Below are 16,836 nucleotides of genomic sequence, written 5' to 3'. Positions count from 1 at the left end.
CCTACTGGAACATTTTAAACACATATCAATTAACTGTACAGATTAATGATTCAATTTTGTATGTACATTCTTATAAACAACCAAATTTATGCAAATAAATACTTATCCCTAAAAAAAACCTATGGTTAAAACCCAATCAATCAGCAGATGTTTTTGGACAACAGCCTTTACGATTTTTAATCCTTAGAAAAGGAATAGGATGTGAATGATGAATTAAGTAAAATCTAAAAGGAAGATGACAAAACCCGAAATAAAGTATGTACCAGTAATGAGAATGAATCTGACCACCTTGGACAAAATATGAAAGACAATAGCAGTAAAGGAGTTCAACAGTTGAGTAAACCTAGTGCCACAGCAAGGGATGAGGGAACAGGGTTGGCACCAATAGACCCATATCTCCCCAGAAACCTATGTCAGTGACAATAGTTTGGTGGCGGATGAATACTGTTTGGCAAGGCCAGGGGACCTCAAGTGACTAGTGTTTGGCCAATTAATTCATAAAACTTTGGTGGCTATTTGGACTGTTATAGGGGTTAAGGGTTTAGAAATGTACTTAGCCTAGAAATTATGAGAAACCAAAAAGAAAGAAAGAAAAGAAGCCATATTCTAAAAGCAGTCAAGCTTCTGTGCCTGGTAGCTATATCCTTAGCAGCAAGGACCAGAATAACTCAGAAGGCAAAACGGCCTTTTGTTCTGACCTCTACAGTTTTATAAAACCATACAGCAATATACTCAGATCAGTAAAATTTAAAATTTAGAGAAATCTGGGAGTATAAGCTAAGAAATAACTTTGTAATTCTTTAAATGAAAGGTTCACAACTCAGAAGCAATATTAAAGTTATTCAAACTTGACCTTAGACAACGCAAGATTCAGCTTGATTTGACAGAAGAAAAAAACTTCAAGATAGTACTGTAATGCCATTATTCAATGAGCATTACATGTATAAATCTATTAGCTCAGGAGTAGACAACCTCAACATGTGAACTAGATAGTAGCATATGAAACCCATAGCTCTAACATTAAGATGACCATACAGATGTAAAGTAAGGTTTAAAAAAAAAAAGTCTATCAATTTTACTTCTCACTCCTTTAACAACTGTATCAGTCTTTGGTGTCAGCAGAAGCTATCTAAGCCATGGTTAGAAAAGCTTTTTCTCATGAGTCTTTTATACACCAGACTTTATTATATTTTCAAGTAATGCAAAAAAAAAAAAAAAAAAAAAAGCATTAAAACAATTATGCAGACACTGCAAATATGAAATGGTAAGAGAGAGGGAAAGGAGAAATAAAGTACCATGAAAAATTAGGAGCAGAAAGATATGAAAAGGAGGCAATAGCCTATTTTGAAGCCCATAAAAATATAGACAGCTAGAACCAAAAGGTATCTGAAGACCATTACAAGCAGAAACGCACCTAAAAATGAACTAAAACTAGTACTATAAAACGTCTCTTCACATTTTTAGTAGTAACATGGTAGTTTTGGTCAAATCTTGTTTTTTTTTTTTTTAATAGCTTCAATCCCATCCTCTTTCAACTGGTCGTCTGAAGGCTTGATATTTCTCCAAAAACTTCCCCCTCCCCTCTCAAGATGCATTCTGATGTTGCTCTTCATCTTGCCTTCAGAAACAGCATAAATACAAACGTGACCTAAAGAATGAGTCCTCTCAACATGAGTTTTAGAACTCAATTAACAGCTTCAATTCCAATAAGTCACAAACTTGCCCACTGAAAGTTACATAACCTATTTCAAATGAGTACCAAACTAATATGTTCTAGCCACATACACTGTATGCTTTGTTTCTGTCAAAGTTTAAAACTATGTCAACTTTGAAACAGCTGTCATCCAGTCGCATGTTGGAGATCTTTACAAAGCCAAATATATATATACACACACACACACACACACACACATAAGGTTACTAACAATGGCAAAGAAAACTGTCCACAAAAACCTCAATGGAAACCCAACAAAAAATCCGACTGAATCAATTCACTAGTTCTACCAATAAAAGGAGAAAAGATCTAAGATGTCACATGGACCTCAAATAGCTAAATTTATTAGAAACGTCTGTTCAACAGCACAGAAAAATAGCAAAGTGGAGCAGTGCACCACTTAGCTTGCATTCAGGACACCAAAAGGCACCCGCTTCATCAGGGGATCTTTGTGCATTGTAACTCTCACTGTGTACATTCTGCAATATACATGGGATGCAAGATAAGTGTTACTCCACTTTGCTATTTTTCTGTGCAACTGAACAGAGACTTTTTTTCTAATGAATTTAGCCACGACAGGGTTTTTCACCAGTGACTGAATTTGTCATAACATGGTGACCAGTTAAGTGCTATATTTTGGGACACGTATATATTTATTGGTTACATTTGTATCCCACATTTTCCCACCTATTTGCAGGTTCAATGTGGCTTACGTGGTACCGTAGAGGCGATTGCCAATAGCGGTTATAACAAATACAGTGTGGTAGTGGTAAAGTAATGTTCATGTGTTACAAATACATTGGGGAATCGTAAGAAGAGTTAGTTAATGTCCATTATGTCCAGTATGAGCTTTGGTTTTGTTGTGTTGCTGGGTTAAGGCATTTAAGTTGGATCGTTTGGGTATGCCTTTTTGAACAAGCTAGTTTTTAGTAATTTCCGGAATTTCAGGTGGTTACATGTTGTTTTCACGGCTTTTGGTAATGCGTTGCATAGTTGTGTGCTTATATAGGAGAAGCTGGATGCATAGGTTGATTTGTATTTTAGTCCTTTGCAGCTTGGGTAATGGAGATTTAGGTATGTTCGTGTTGATCTTGATGTGTTTCTGGTTGGTAGGTCTATGAGGTCTGTCATGTATCCCAGGGCTTCTTCGTAAATGATTTTGTGACCCAGGGTGCAGATTTTGAATGTGATTCGTTCTTTGATTGGGAGCCAGTGCAGTTTTTCTCGTAGGGGTTTGGCTCTTTCGAGTTTCGTTTTTCCAAATATAAGTCTGCTGTGTTTTGAGCAGTTTGGAGTTTCTTTATGATTTGTTCTTTGCATCCCGCATAGATACCATTACAGTAGTCTAGATGGCTTAGTACCAAAGATTGTACCAGGTTGCGAAATATTTCTCTCGGGGAAAAAAGGTTTCACTCGTTTGAGCTTCCACATTGAGTGGAACATTTTCTTTGTTGTAGTTTGCACATGGCTCTCTAGTGTGAGGTTTCGGTCGATTATGACACCAAAAATTTTCAGGCTGTCTGAGATGGGGAGGGTGTAGTCTGAGGTGGTTATGTTGGTGGGTTTGTTCGTGTTATATTGGGATGAGAGGATGAGTGTGTTTTTTCTGATTTAAGTTTTAGTTGAAATGCATTTGCCCACGAGTTCATGATGTTTAGGCTGAGATTGATTTCTTTGGTGATTTCTGTAAGGTCATGTTTGTATGGGATGTAAATTGTGACATCATCTGCGTATATGAAAGGGTTGAGGCCTTGATTGGATAAGGACTTGGCTAGTGGGGGTCATCCTTAAGTTGAAAAGGAGTGGTGATAGTAGCGATCCTTGAGGTACTCCACAGTCTGCTTTCCAGGGTGGTGATATGTTCAAGTTCGATTTCACTTGATATGTTCTATTGGTTAGGAAACCTTTGATCCAGTTAAGTACACTTCCACCAATCCCGAAATATTCTAGGATGCTTAGTAGTATGTTGTGATTTACCATGTCGAATGCACTAGACATGTGGAATTGTAGGAGTACGCTTTTGCCTGTTGCAATCTCTTGTTTGAATTTGGCTAATAGAGTAATTAGAACTGTTTTGGTGCTGTGGTTGGAGCGGAAACTTGATTGTGATTCATGGAGTATTGTGAATTTGTTTATGTAGTCAGTTAGTTGTTTAGTTACCATGCTTTCCATCAGTTTGACTACTAGTGGGATTCATGCTACTGGGCGGTAGTTAGTGATATCATTTGTTTTTTTTCTTGGTATCTTTTGGTATTGGGGTGAGTAGGATATTGCCGTTTTCCTTAGGGAAGAGACCATGATGAAGCATGTAGTTTAAGTGGGATGTGAGATCTGTTGTGAAGCGGTGGGGGGCGGATTTTAATAGGTGACTAGGGCAGATGTCCAATTTACAATGAGTCTTGGAGAATTTATTAATCTCAACGAAGAGAGCATATATATATATAGGGCTTGACAAACCCTTGCCTTAAAAAAAAAAAAAAAAATCAGACCTGGTACCTAGGTTTTGCTCCCTGAAGATACTGTGTTTGTCCCTGCCTACACTGCACAAATAAGAGAGTACTCTTCCTACCTCCAGCCTCCCAAATCCAGCATCTCTCTCACGCTTCCTCCCTCCCCCCCCCCAGCTTACCTCGATCCCCAGCGTCAGCAGCTATCAAGACACGCTGCTCTGACTGGCATCAGGGCCTTCCCTCTGCACAATCCTGGCTTCTGTGAGGTAATTTCTTACTTCCTCACGGGCAGACTTAGCAGACGAATTATTTGTACATACATTTTGGTTTGATTCGCATTTGATCTTGTGGAAGAGATTTATTGATGATGTCATAATGATTTGGGGAGGTTCAGGGAAGCAACTCAGGAAATTTGTAACCTATATTAAGTAATGTGAATCAGCATATTCAATTCACTGTCCAAAGAGATAAGAAGATACATTTTTTGGATGTTACCATTTTTTGAATGATCAGGGTGCATTCAATACCTCCGTATTTCGTAAATCCACAGACAAAAATATGGTGTTACATTATGCCATTTTTCATCCTAAACAGTTGCGGGACAGTGTTCCTATGGGTCAATTCCTCCAGCTGAAACGTTTGTGTTCCACTATAGAACAATTAAGGCACTGGCTAATGTTCTGTTTTATAGATTTTACCAGCGCGGATACTCTAAATCCATTGTCAAAAAAGCATGTAAAAGAGCATTGTATGCCGACAGGCAGTGGCTTTTATATTCTACTTCACGTGAAAGTTCAGATGCGTTGGTGTGAGTGCTGTCTTATTCTTCAGCAGCCTTTAAGATTAGCTGGGTCATAAAAAAACACACTGGTATGTTCTTGGTATTCATTGTTATTTGAAGGATTACCCCACATTCGCTTATTGTAGGGGGAAAAACCTGGGGGAACTTTTACCTAATCCCAAAACTTTCCAGTCTGCTGATACGGGTCACATTAAATGTGGAGCTTGATTATAATGTCAGTATGCTTTTGAAACAGCAACAATAAAGATACCCCAGTCATGCAAATTATTTTATTTACATTCTCGGACTGATTGTAATTCTGCCGGGGTTGTTTATTGTATCATCTGCCCCTGTGGACTTTACTATATTGGTCAAACTACTAGAAAAGTGAAGACGTGAATTGGGGAAATACCAGCAGTAATAAGACCAATAAGAAGGATGCACCTTTAACAGCGCATTGGAAGGAACATAATCATTCAATTGCCGAGTTGAAATTTCTGGTGCTGTTAAAGGTTCAAATTCAGGGAAAAGTGAACCTTGATAGATTGATTTATAAGGAGTAGCGTTTTATATATTTGTGGAACCCTACACAGCCAGGGGGATTGAATAAAGATATTGAATGGGAATGAGTGACTGATAACAGGTGAATTTGATGTAGGCATTAGAACCTCAGGGCTGAACAGCTTCGGCTCACCGCCATGAGGTGAGATGCATTCTCAACTGGTTTCTTGTGTAGGCTTCACAGCTGCCTAAACAACTTGATAGTTATTTATTTGCTGCATTTGTATCCCACATTTTCCCACCTATTTGCAGGCTCAGTGTGGCTTATGATTTAAAAAGTGCATAGCTTATTTAAGGATGTGCGACTGATGTAAGGAATATGGATTTCCATTGAGACAGGAACAAAAAAAAAAAAGAGGGGGGGGGGGGAAGGTGGGGGAGAGATAAGTTGAAAAGGGGGGGGGGTGAAGAAACAGGGAGAAGTTCAGTTGACAGAGAAGTTCAAGCAAATGTTAATTAAAAACAATGCTGTCTGATATTATGTTCTGTCATGATGCGAGCACTGTATTATGGAGTGATGTATATCGTCAGCAATAAAGAGAATTAAACATAAAAAGTGCATATGGAGTAGCAAGGTACAATTTTTATATTTATTTTGTGGGTTGTATTTAAGGGGAGGGATAGTGCAACAGGGGACAATTTGATGTCTTGCAAATGTTTTTACAGCGTTCCTTTTGATAAACCTTGAAGCTAAACTCAGCCAGAGTCACGGTAACGCGCTGGATTTGTATACTTGCGCCATTAAGTTTATTCAGCAATTCACATCGAGTATTGAATGATTACAGAGTTTTTGAAAACTATGGAAGCTGGAGCCTTTTGTGCTTGTGTTCTCACAACAATTTCAGTATGTTCAGTGATTTTGCCACTAAGGTGAGATTTTTTTGGAAGAGCACCAAACACCAGCAGTAGTGTTCTAAAGTTTGACTGGAACATTGATATTCTTCACTGGACAGCTATTTCATTTTCAACAAGTCCTGAGTTCTATCACCTTGAGAACTTCAAGGTGAAGAAGTGTTTAGAGCTGATTTGTTGTACAGATTGTAGTTCATTATTGGACATATTAGTGGACATTATTCCAGCTTTCTATACACACGGTTCATATATATATATATGGGGATTATTAGTGTGTATAGTGTTGCTATATAATAAATATTTGCATGACATCTGTTTACTCCTTGTAACATTTCCTTTTTGTTTTGTATTTATTATGAATATTGTACTTACATTATATATCATACATGATTTAATTATTCATATTTAGCATCCTGTGACATTTTGGGTTAGCACAAGGCAGGCCAGAATAGTGTGTCTTGATGACTGCCGCTGCTGGCGATCAAGGTAAGCTTCAGGGGGGATGAATTGGGAGGCTGGAGGTAGAGAGAGGGAGAAAGCTATGATGGACCCAATGTGAGGGAGGAATGGAAGGAGAGCAAAATATGCTGGACCCTGGGATGAGGGAGCTTGAGCGAGATGGACATGTACTGGACCCCGGGATGGAAGGAGCTGGAATAAACTTCCTGAGCCCCTACGTCTTGCCCCATCCTTGGCCACCTTTAAATCTAGACTGAAAGCCCACCTCTTTAACATTGCTTTTGACTCGTAACCACTCGCCTCCACCTACCCTCTTCTCTTCCTTCCCGTTCACATTAATTGATTTGATTTGCTTACTTTATTTATTTTTTGTCTATTAGATTGTAAGCTCTTTGAGCAGGGACTTTCTTCTATGTTTGTGCAGCGCTGCGTACGCCTTGTAGCGCTATAGAAATGCTAAATAGTAGTAGTAGAGGTGCTGGACCGGGGGGGGGGGGGGGTGGGGAAGGGGTCAATCATGAAATTGCTGACCTGCTGTTAGTAATATGTAAACATGGTTTAATGGGATAGAGTCTGCATGGATTCAGCCGAGGAAAGTCGTGACTCACCAATTTGATTCATTTCTTTGAAGGCTCAAATAAACATGTGGATAAAGGCAAGCCGGTTCATGTATCTAAATTTTCAGAAGCTTTTAATAAAGTTTCTCATGAGAGACTCCTGAGAAAATTAAAGAGTCATGGGATAGGAGGCAAGGTTCTGGTGTGGATTAGGAATTGGAGTGGAGGAGTGGCCTAGTGGTTAGGGTGGTGGACTTTGGTCCTGGGGAACTGAGGAACTGAGTTCGATTCCCACTTCAGGCACAGGCAGCTCCTTGTGACTCTGGGCAAGTCACTTAACCCTCCATTGCCCCATGTAAGCCGCATTGAGCCTGCCATGAGTGGGAAAGCACGGTGTACAAATGTAACAAAATAAAAAAAATAAATAAAAATTATTGGACAGAAAACAGAGGGTAGGGTTAAATGGTCATTTCTCTCAAAGAAGAAGGATGAACAGTGGAATGCTGCAGGGATCTGTATTGGGACCAGAGCTATTTAACATATTTATAAATGATATGGAAATCAGAACGAGTAATTAAATTTGCAGATACAAAACTATTCAAGGTTGTTAACATGTGCGGAGTGTGAAATATTGCAGGAAGACCTTAGGAAATCGAAGACTGGGCATTCAAATAGTAGATGAAATGTAATGTGGACAAATGCAAGGTGATTCACATTGGAAAGAATAATTCGAATCATAGTTACCTGATGCTAGGGTCCACCTTGGGGGGTCAGCACTCAAGAAAAAGATCAAGGTATTATTGTAGATAATACGCTGAAATCTTCTGCTCAGTGTGCGGCAGTGGCCAAAAAAGAAAACAGGATGCTAGGAATGATTAGGAAAGGGATGGTGAATAAGCCTGGAAATACTATACTCACTCCATGGTGATACTATACTATGTATCACTCCATGGTGCAACCGCACCTTGAGTATCGCATTCAGTTCTGGTCACCATATCTCAAAAAAGATATAGAAGAATTAGAAAAGGTTCAAAGAAGAGTGACCAAAATGATAAAGGGGATGGAACTCCTCTCCTATGAGGAAAGGCTAAAGAAGTTAAGGCTCCAGCTTGGAAAAGAGACAGATGAGGAAAAATACGATTGAGGTCTACAAAATGCTGAGTGGTGTAGCACAAGTAGAAGTATATCAATTTTTTTTTTACTCGTTCCAAAAGCACAAAGACTAGGGGACATTTGAGGAAGTTACACGGAAATACTTTTAACAAAAATAGAAGGAAAAACTTTTTCACTCAACGAATAATTAAGTTCTAGAACTCTTTGTCAAAGGATGTATTAACAGTGGTTAGCGTATCTGGGTTTAAAAAAGGTTTGGAAACATTCCTGGAGGAGAAGTTCATAGTCTGCTATTGAGATGGGGAAGCAACTGTTTGCCCCTGGATTGGTAGTATGGAATGTTGCTGCTAATTGGATTTCTGCCTGGTACTTGTGACCTGGCCACTGTTTGGAAAACAGGATACTGGGCTAGATGGACCACTGATCTGACTCAGTATGGCTACTCATGTTGTTAGGATGATGGAGAAATGCTGGAAGGAGACAGATGTGCTGGACCAGAGGGGGTGGGATGGAGGGACATGGAGATGTGCTCGCCTTCCTGGCAGATCCAGCACAAGAAGGAAGAAAGAGAGCTCAGACCGGTGGAGGGCAGACAGAGACTGGGTTTGTGGGTGGAACAAAGGAGGAGAGATGCTGGACCCACAGACACAGAGAGTGATGCCAGAACACAAGGAGGGTAGTGGAGAGACAGGGAGAGATGCAGGACCAGGGGTGTGGGAGGAAGGGAAAAGAGGGAAAGGACAGGGTACAGATAAGAGATGCTGGGCATGGAGTAAGAATAAAGACAGGGATACTGGGCAATGCTGGAAAAAGGGTGGGATAGGAACACAGAGGGCCACTGTTGATCACAGAGAGAAGGATAGGGACACAGGGGGGGGGGGGGCAATGCTGAATATAAGAGGATAAGGACACTAAGAAGGCAAATGCTGAGTGGAGGAGTGGCCTAGTGGTTAGGGTGGTGGACTTTGGTCCTGAGGAACTGAGTTTGATTCCCACTTCAGGCACAGGCAGCTCCTTGTGACTCTGGGCAAGTCACTTAACCCTCCATCGACCCATGTAAGCCGCATTGAGCCTGCCATGAGTGGGAAAGCGCGGGGTACAAATGTAACAAAAAAAAAATGCTGAACACGAGGGGGAACAAGGACAAAGAGGACAGATGCTGGACAGGATAGCTAGGGACACAGAGAGAAGACAGATGGCAGACATGGAGACAGAAGAAATGTGAAATAGACAGGAGACCCTGGAAAGGCAGGATAAAGAGAGAAAAGCAGAATAGGGACAAACCAAAATCAAATGGAAAAATTAAATGCTCAGACTACAAAGGTACAAAAAAATATTTATCAAATGGACCATGTCAGCTTTGGGAGTGTATATCCCCGATATACTGAATTTCCGTTTCTGTGTCTCTAGTATTGCTGGGGGTGGGGAGAGCGCAAATTAGGTGTCTATGCTGCTGGAAGGAGAAGGAAAGCCAAGGGGGGAGTGCGAACTGGTTTAAGTGTGCTGTGGTGCAGAAGCTAGGGAGGGATGTGCAGGTGGAGAAGACAAAAAGCTGGAGAAAAGTACTGAGAATTCAGTTTGAGGGGTGATCATTGGGAGACAGCTACGGGGGGGGGGGGGGGGGGTTGTATGCCACAGGAGGGTATTTGGGGTGATGATTGACACAGATCTATGGGTGGGGGTGCTGGGAGAGTGGCAGAGAGATATGGGGGTGTCTGCACATGTGCACAGGTACCAGCTCTGTGGATGCTTGAGCAAATGTCTTCACTTTGTCAAAAGAGGTATAATTTGTGATGGGCTTAACACCTCCAATCATTCTGAAAAGTTAGCTAGGGGGAGGCAGAAAGAGAGAAGGCGCTATTGGGTGAGGGTGTGCGTGTGTGCTGAGGAGAGGCACAGAGAGAGCGCTATAGGGAGGAAGGTGGGTGTTTGCATGTATGCGCTGGGGAAGGCAAATAGGCATATTTTCAAAGCACTTTGGGAGGCTAAGTTCCATAGGTTTCTATGGAACTTTGGGAGGCTAAGTGCTTTGAAAATGAGCTTGACTGACAGCTATGAGGGTGTGCATGCTGGGGTGGGGGGCAGAGAGAGAAATGTAGAGGTATCCACCCTGGAAAGGAAGCCCACATGGAGCCATCTCAATCAGGATACCTGGAGCGGTAGCAACAGCAGACACAGCCCTTAAGGAGTACTGTTGCTGAGGAGGCGAGTCTCCAGGAGCTCCGTTGGTAGGATAAATTAAAAATGTTTACGAATCTGTTTTTTTTTTTGGGGGGGGGGGGGTAGATTGAGAAAAGCTACTGTTTTTTCTTGGGGGGGGGGGGGGGGGCTGGTGGTAAAAGGCAAGATTCAGAAGCTACTGCTGTTGATGGGGATGTGAGCCAGGGCTGCTGCTGGGGTACCTACATAGGCGATGAACAGTGGCCGTGTTTGCTGGGAATGAATGGGACTAGCACTAGGGAGGGGTTAGATGTGCAGCTACTGGGAGCAGATGGAGAGCGACTAAGGCTGCAGCTTTTGGGGGTAGATCCCACCGACCCCTTAGTAGCTGCATCTTTGGCTTCTCTCCAATTGCCCCATCAACCACAGCCTAAAGTCTCTCTCCATTAAATAGAAAGCAATTTCTCTCCCTTTGCCCCACTTATAGTCTGTCATCTGCTCCTTCCCTGCTACTGCATTAAACAACTTGCTGAGCATCATCTTTACCATATGAATCTGTAATTTATAAATGTTAATAAATGAATAAAAAATCCAGTCATTACAACTGTAGCTCTAAGATCCTAAGTAACTTTGTTCAGCTCTCTCTCTTATATATATATATATATATATATATATATATATACAGTGGGGGAAATAAGTATTTGATCCCTTGCTGATTTTGTAAGTTTGCCCACTGACAAAGACATGAGCAGCCCATAATTGAAGGGTAGGTTATTGGTAACAGTGAGAGATAGCACATCACAAATTAAATCCGGAAAATCACATTGTGGAAAGTATATGAATTTATTTGCATTCTGCAGAGGGAAATAAGTATTTAATCCCTCTGGCAAACAAGACCTAATACTTGGTGGCAAAACCCTTGTTGGCAAGCACAGCGGTCAGACGTCTTCTGTAGTTGATGATGAGGTTTGCACACATGTCAGGAGGAATTTTGGTCCACTCCTCTTTGCAGATCATCTCTAAATCATTAAGAGTTCTGGGCTGTCGCTTGGCAACTCGCAGCTTCAGCTCCCTCCATAAGTTTTCAATGGGATTAAGGTCTGGTGACTGGCTAGGCCACTCCATGACCCTAATGTGCTTCTTCCTGAGCCACTCCTTTGTTGCCTTGGCTGTATGTTTTGGGTCATTGTCGTGCTGGAAGACCCAGCCACGACCCATTTTTAAGGCCCTGGCGGAGGGAAGGAGGTTGTCACTCAGAATTGTACGGTACATGGCCCCATCCATTCTCCCATTGATGCGGTGAAGTAGTCCTGTGCCCTTAGCAGAGAAACACCCCCAAAACATAACATTTCCACCTCCATGCTTGACAGTGGGGACGGTGTTCTTTGGGTCATAGGCAGCATTTCTCTTCCTCCAAACACGGCGAGTTGAGTTCATGCCAAAGAGCTCAATTTTTGTCTCATCTGACCACAGCACCTTCTCCCAATCACTCTCGGCATCATCCAGGTGTTCACTGGCAAACTTCAGACGGGCCGTCACATGTGCCTTCCGGAGCAGGGGGACCTTGCGGGCACTGCAGGATTGCAATCCGTTATGTCGTAATGTGTTACCAATGGTTTTCGTGGTGACAGTGGTCCCAGCTGCCTTGAGATCATTGACAAGTTCCCCCCTTGTAGTTGTAGGCTGATTTCTAACCTTCCTCATGATCAAGGATACCCCACGAGGTGAGATTTTGCGTGGAGCCCCAGATCTTTGTCGATTGACAGTCATTTTGTACTTCTTCCATTTTCTTACTATGGCACCAACAGTTGTCTCCTTCTCGCCCAGCGTCTTACTGATGGTTTTGTAGCCCATTCCAGCCTTGTGCAGGTGTATGATCTTGTCCCTGACATCCTTAGACAGCTCCTTGCTCTTGGCCATTTTGTAGAGGTTAGAGTCTGACTGATTCACTGAGTCTGTGGACAGGTGTCTTTCATACAGGTGACCATTGCCGACAGCTGTCTGTCATGCAGGTAACGAGTTGATTTGGAGCATCTACCTGGTCTGTAGGGGCCAGATCTCTTACTGGTTGGTGGGGGATCAAATACTTATTTCCCTCTGCAGAATGCAAATAAATTCATATACTTTCCACAATGTGATTTTCCGGATTTAATTTGTGATGTGCTATCTCTCACTGTTACCAATAACCTACCCTTCAATTATGGGCTGCTCATGTCTTTGTCAGTGGGCAAACTTACAAAATCAGCAAGGGATCAAATACTTATTTCCCCCACTGTATATATACATATATATATATATATACACACACACACACAAGCACAACTGATTATGAGTTGAGCTTCCAAGCTGTCCAGTTCCAGGAGACTTTTTGATTAGTCCTACTTCTGAACTTACATCCCAAAGCAACACAGAAAATGTGTAGTGTAGTCCTTGTGATTCTACCCATTGGAATCAGTGCGGCACGTTCCATAACCCAGGATGATTAGAAAAACAAAACAAACACTCTCTCCTAGATCTGGACAATTTGGTACCAGCAGTTTATCTGATTACAATGTTAAAAATAATTTTTAAAAATAAACCATATAGAATTGTCTCCTTTACTCTAAACATAAAACATATAAGATTATGTAGAACTGTCACGCTTTTCCCACTGTAATCTAAATTCACACACGCCCTGTTAAACTTAGTAATTTTTTTAAATTATTATACATCGTTTATAGAGTAACTTCAACTGCTCTCAAAATTTCCGCCAAGGAAAATTCTAAAAGGTCACCGCGTCTCCGATTTCTTGCTTTTCAGAAGTCTTCAGCACTCTGGCGCTATTTGTTCCCCAGCTCTCATGCCCGTCCGCCCCTCACCGCGCTCCCGACCAGGCCTTGGGCCCTGCGCGGCTCTCAGCGGCCTCCATTATTCGGCTCTGCCCACCCGCCTATCAACTCCAGCCCACAATGCCGAGATACCAAGTCATACGCATTAGGCAGCCTTCCCACTCTCACGGGACCGGGGAGCCTCTCCTCTCCTCTCCTCTCCCCTCCCCCGCGGTCTACCACCGTCTCCCTGTCACGGCACAGCACCTGTCTTTCATTCTCCAATTCCCCAACCCCAGTCCCACCTTCAAACTTATCTTTCGGGTAGCCCGTCACCGGCCCCGCAGTTTTCCTTCTCCGGCGTCCCGCCACCTCTGACGCAACGTCTTTCCCTCGGCCGCGTCCCGCCCCCTCCAATGATGCGACTTCCTATTTCCGGCGGGGCGGCGCGCGGCCGAAGGAAAAGAGACGTTGCTTGCGTCAGAGATGGTGGCGGGCGCCGGAGAAAGAAAACTGTAGCGTGGGGGCTGGTTAGGGCCTGGGGGAGATCTGAAACCTACTGAAAGCGTTGCCCGTGGGTTATTGAATAGTTATGTGTCTTTTGTTTTCCTTTTTTTCCGTACTTGGAATGGTTTCGTTCACATCCCAGTGATGGGGCTCTCCGGGAGCTGCCTGGAGGAACAGCACAAGACCCGTCACCTGTCCTTGAAAATTCCTAAGGAGAGGAGAGAGCTCCCGTTTCGTCCAGAGCCGTTCGCCATAGGCCTTACCCGTGTCTAGTAAAAAGGCATCACCAGTTTGTGAAGCGTCTCCTAGTAAGGTCTTCCGGTATTGCACTCGGGGTTTCGCATTTTTGCATGGACATGGACGTGCACATGCACTGTACGTCTTTGAATATGTAAATATGAGGCCTTTCTGTGCTCTGTTGAGATTTTGAAAGAGGATTTTCTGTTTTAACCACTTTAAATATAATTTCCTTAAGCATTTTTCTGTGTGTGAGGCAGGTTCTGTTTATGTGTATGTGTTGGTACACTTCTAATGCTATGTGCCTGCTTTAGAGATCACACACGTAGTTGTGCTATCCTTGAATCATGTGTAACTTTGCGTGAGAGCGTTTGTGTGCTGCTAGAGAACACTTTTGTACTGCTGGGGATTATTGTAGGAGCCCCTTGTGTAAAGGGAGCAAAACACATACTAGGATAGGCCAAAGGTCCATCAAGCCCGGTATCCTATCTGCCCCTATCTAGACAACTTACTCATCTGTGCAGAATGGGAGTCCATGGAGTCAGTGACTTCTGGCATTGTACTGTTGGAACATCTTAGGTGAGTGGTGAAGTATGCCAGCAGCCAGTTGGGGTACTTTGGGGTTCACAGTGATACATGCAAAGGCATGGTCTTCAGACCCAGAACATTGGAGTATGGGATACCTGCAGTTTCTGTGGTCAATGGCTATCCTATTTCCAACAGTAGCCAATCCAGGTCACAAGTATCTGGCAAGATCCTAGAGTAGTAAAACAGATTTTGTGCTGGTAGGCTAGAAAGAAGCAGTGGATTTTCTCAAGTCCATTTTGATGGCTCATGGACTTTTAGAAAATTAGATTGCACCTTCTTTAAACCCTGCTGCTTTTACCACATTTCTGGCAATGAATTCCAGAGTTTAATTACATGTTGAGTGAAAAAAATATTTTCTCCAGTTTGTTTTAAATTTACTACTTAGTAGCTTCATTGCGTTTCCCCTGGTCATGTTTGACTGTTCTGAGATCTTTCCAGGTACTTGTGACCTGGATTGGCCACTGTTGAAAACAGGATACTGAGATTGATAAACCTTTGATCTGGCCCAGTATGGCAACTCATGTTCTTAACTGGACAGGGAATGTGGCCTTTGAAGTTCTGCTCAGTAAATTGTCCTTTCAGGGTTGCTTTCTCTTCGAGGAAGACTTGTAGAAGTTGGTGAAGGATCTGAGCAAGGTGAAGCCTCTGCAGCTGCCAGAGGATAGGCCGAAGGTATTGCCTCATCCTGGGCCTGGTAAGTCATGGCCTCGATATTGGGGGAGATTTTGTCAGGGTACAAGGTCAGGCGGTGGTCTATCTGCTCCAAGGGCATTAAGTCCTTTTCCAGGTTCAAGATAGCCCAGCAACTGTGGGCTGGGGGGCAGGCTGCACTTCTAACAACACAAGTGGGCCCTTATCATCTCAGACTAGTGGATTCTAGAGAAAGGGTTATGTTTTGGGAGTTTGGAAGACTTCTTTCCAATACCTTCATGATGTCCTCTTGTGGATCTACGACAAAGAGAAGAGGCAGTCCAGGCCACAGTTTTATGCTTGGTGGACCTAGGGGCTGTGGAGCTGGTTCCCCTTCTGGGGAAGGAATTGGGCCGGTACTCCATTTACTTCATAGTCCCAGAGAAGAGGGAGCTACTCTTACCTTATTTTAGACCTCAAGGGAGTCAAACAAGGCCCTACGGGGTTCACATCGATACATGCAAAGGCATGGTCTTCAGACCCAGAACATTGGAGTATGGGATACCTGCAGTTTCTGTGGTCAATGGCAAGGACCTTAGGAGTGGTGCCTAGGGCCAGAAAACAAATGAGACTGTTACAAAAAGCCTTGCTGTCCAGGTGGGCTCCCATGATTTCAAAGTCTGTTTGCCAGTCTCCCCAACCTTACTGGAGGCATTGGCCTGGTGGAACAGTTTGGCTCATTTGGTCCAGGAGGAGGGGGTTGTTTCTGTTGGATCCTCACTGTGTGGTAGTCACAATGAATGCTAGCCTAGTGGGTTAGGGAGCACACCGCAAGGGCAATGTATTGTAGGGTGAGTGGTCCCTGAGGGAGGCACTTTGGCTTATCAATCACCTGGAGATCCAAGAGGCATATTTTCAAAGCACTTAGCCTTCCAAAGTTCCATAGGTTTCTATGGAACTTTGGAAGGCTAAGTGCTTTGAAAATATGCCTCCAAGTCATTCTCTTGGCTCATAGGTTCTTTTTATCATAGCTAGTGGTAAAGATTGGGTGACGGACTTTACCGCTATGGTGGCTTATATGAATAAGCAGGGAGAAGTGCAGGGTGACTAGAGGTGGTGTGGCTGTGTCATTGTAGAGTCCAGAATACTTTTTAATCCTCTTAAACTCACATAGTTGACTCAGAGAGAATGCAGGCAGCTTTTCTCAGTCGCAACTCCTTGGATCCATGGGAGTGGGAGCTGGGTCTGGGAGGGTTCATTCACATTGTTGATCACTGAGGGTTTCCTTAAGGTGGAATACAAAATATGAGCTGTTTTTCAGCCAGAGAAGGGAGTCTGGAGCTGTGGGAATAAACACAATGGTGCAACAGTGGCCCCAAAGTGAGCCCGTTTACATGTCACCTCCCCCCTTGGCTTCTTA

At 43.0% G+C, this 16,836-nt stretch overlaps 1 protein-coding gene across 2 annotated transcripts in view; it reads right to left on the bottom strand.

Moving 5' to 3' along the window:
• Positions 1 to 13,856, bottom strand: part of PPM1A (protein phosphatase, Mg2+/Mn2+ dependent 1A) — a 203,148-nt gene extending 189,292 nt beyond the window's left edge. For both annotated transcript variants that reach the window (XM_030214789.1, XM_030214787.1), the window contains exon 1: positions 13,760 to 13,856. The gene's annotated coding sequence lies outside the window, so the exon portion shown is untranslated. The remainder of the gene's footprint in view (positions 1 to 13,759) is intronic.
• Between the last annotated feature and the right edge of the window lie 2,980 nt (positions 13,857 to 16,836).

The sequence above is a fragment of the Microcaecilia unicolor genome, chromosome 9, assembly GCF_901765095.1.
Source record: "Microcaecilia unicolor chromosome 9, aMicUni1.1, whole genome shotgun sequence".
Classification (NCBI taxonomy): domain Eukaryota; kingdom Metazoa; phylum Chordata; class Amphibia; order Gymnophiona; family Siphonopidae; genus Microcaecilia; species Microcaecilia unicolor.
Note: the sequence above shows the minus strand (reverse complement) of the source record. Positions and strands in the feature narration are given on the sequence as shown.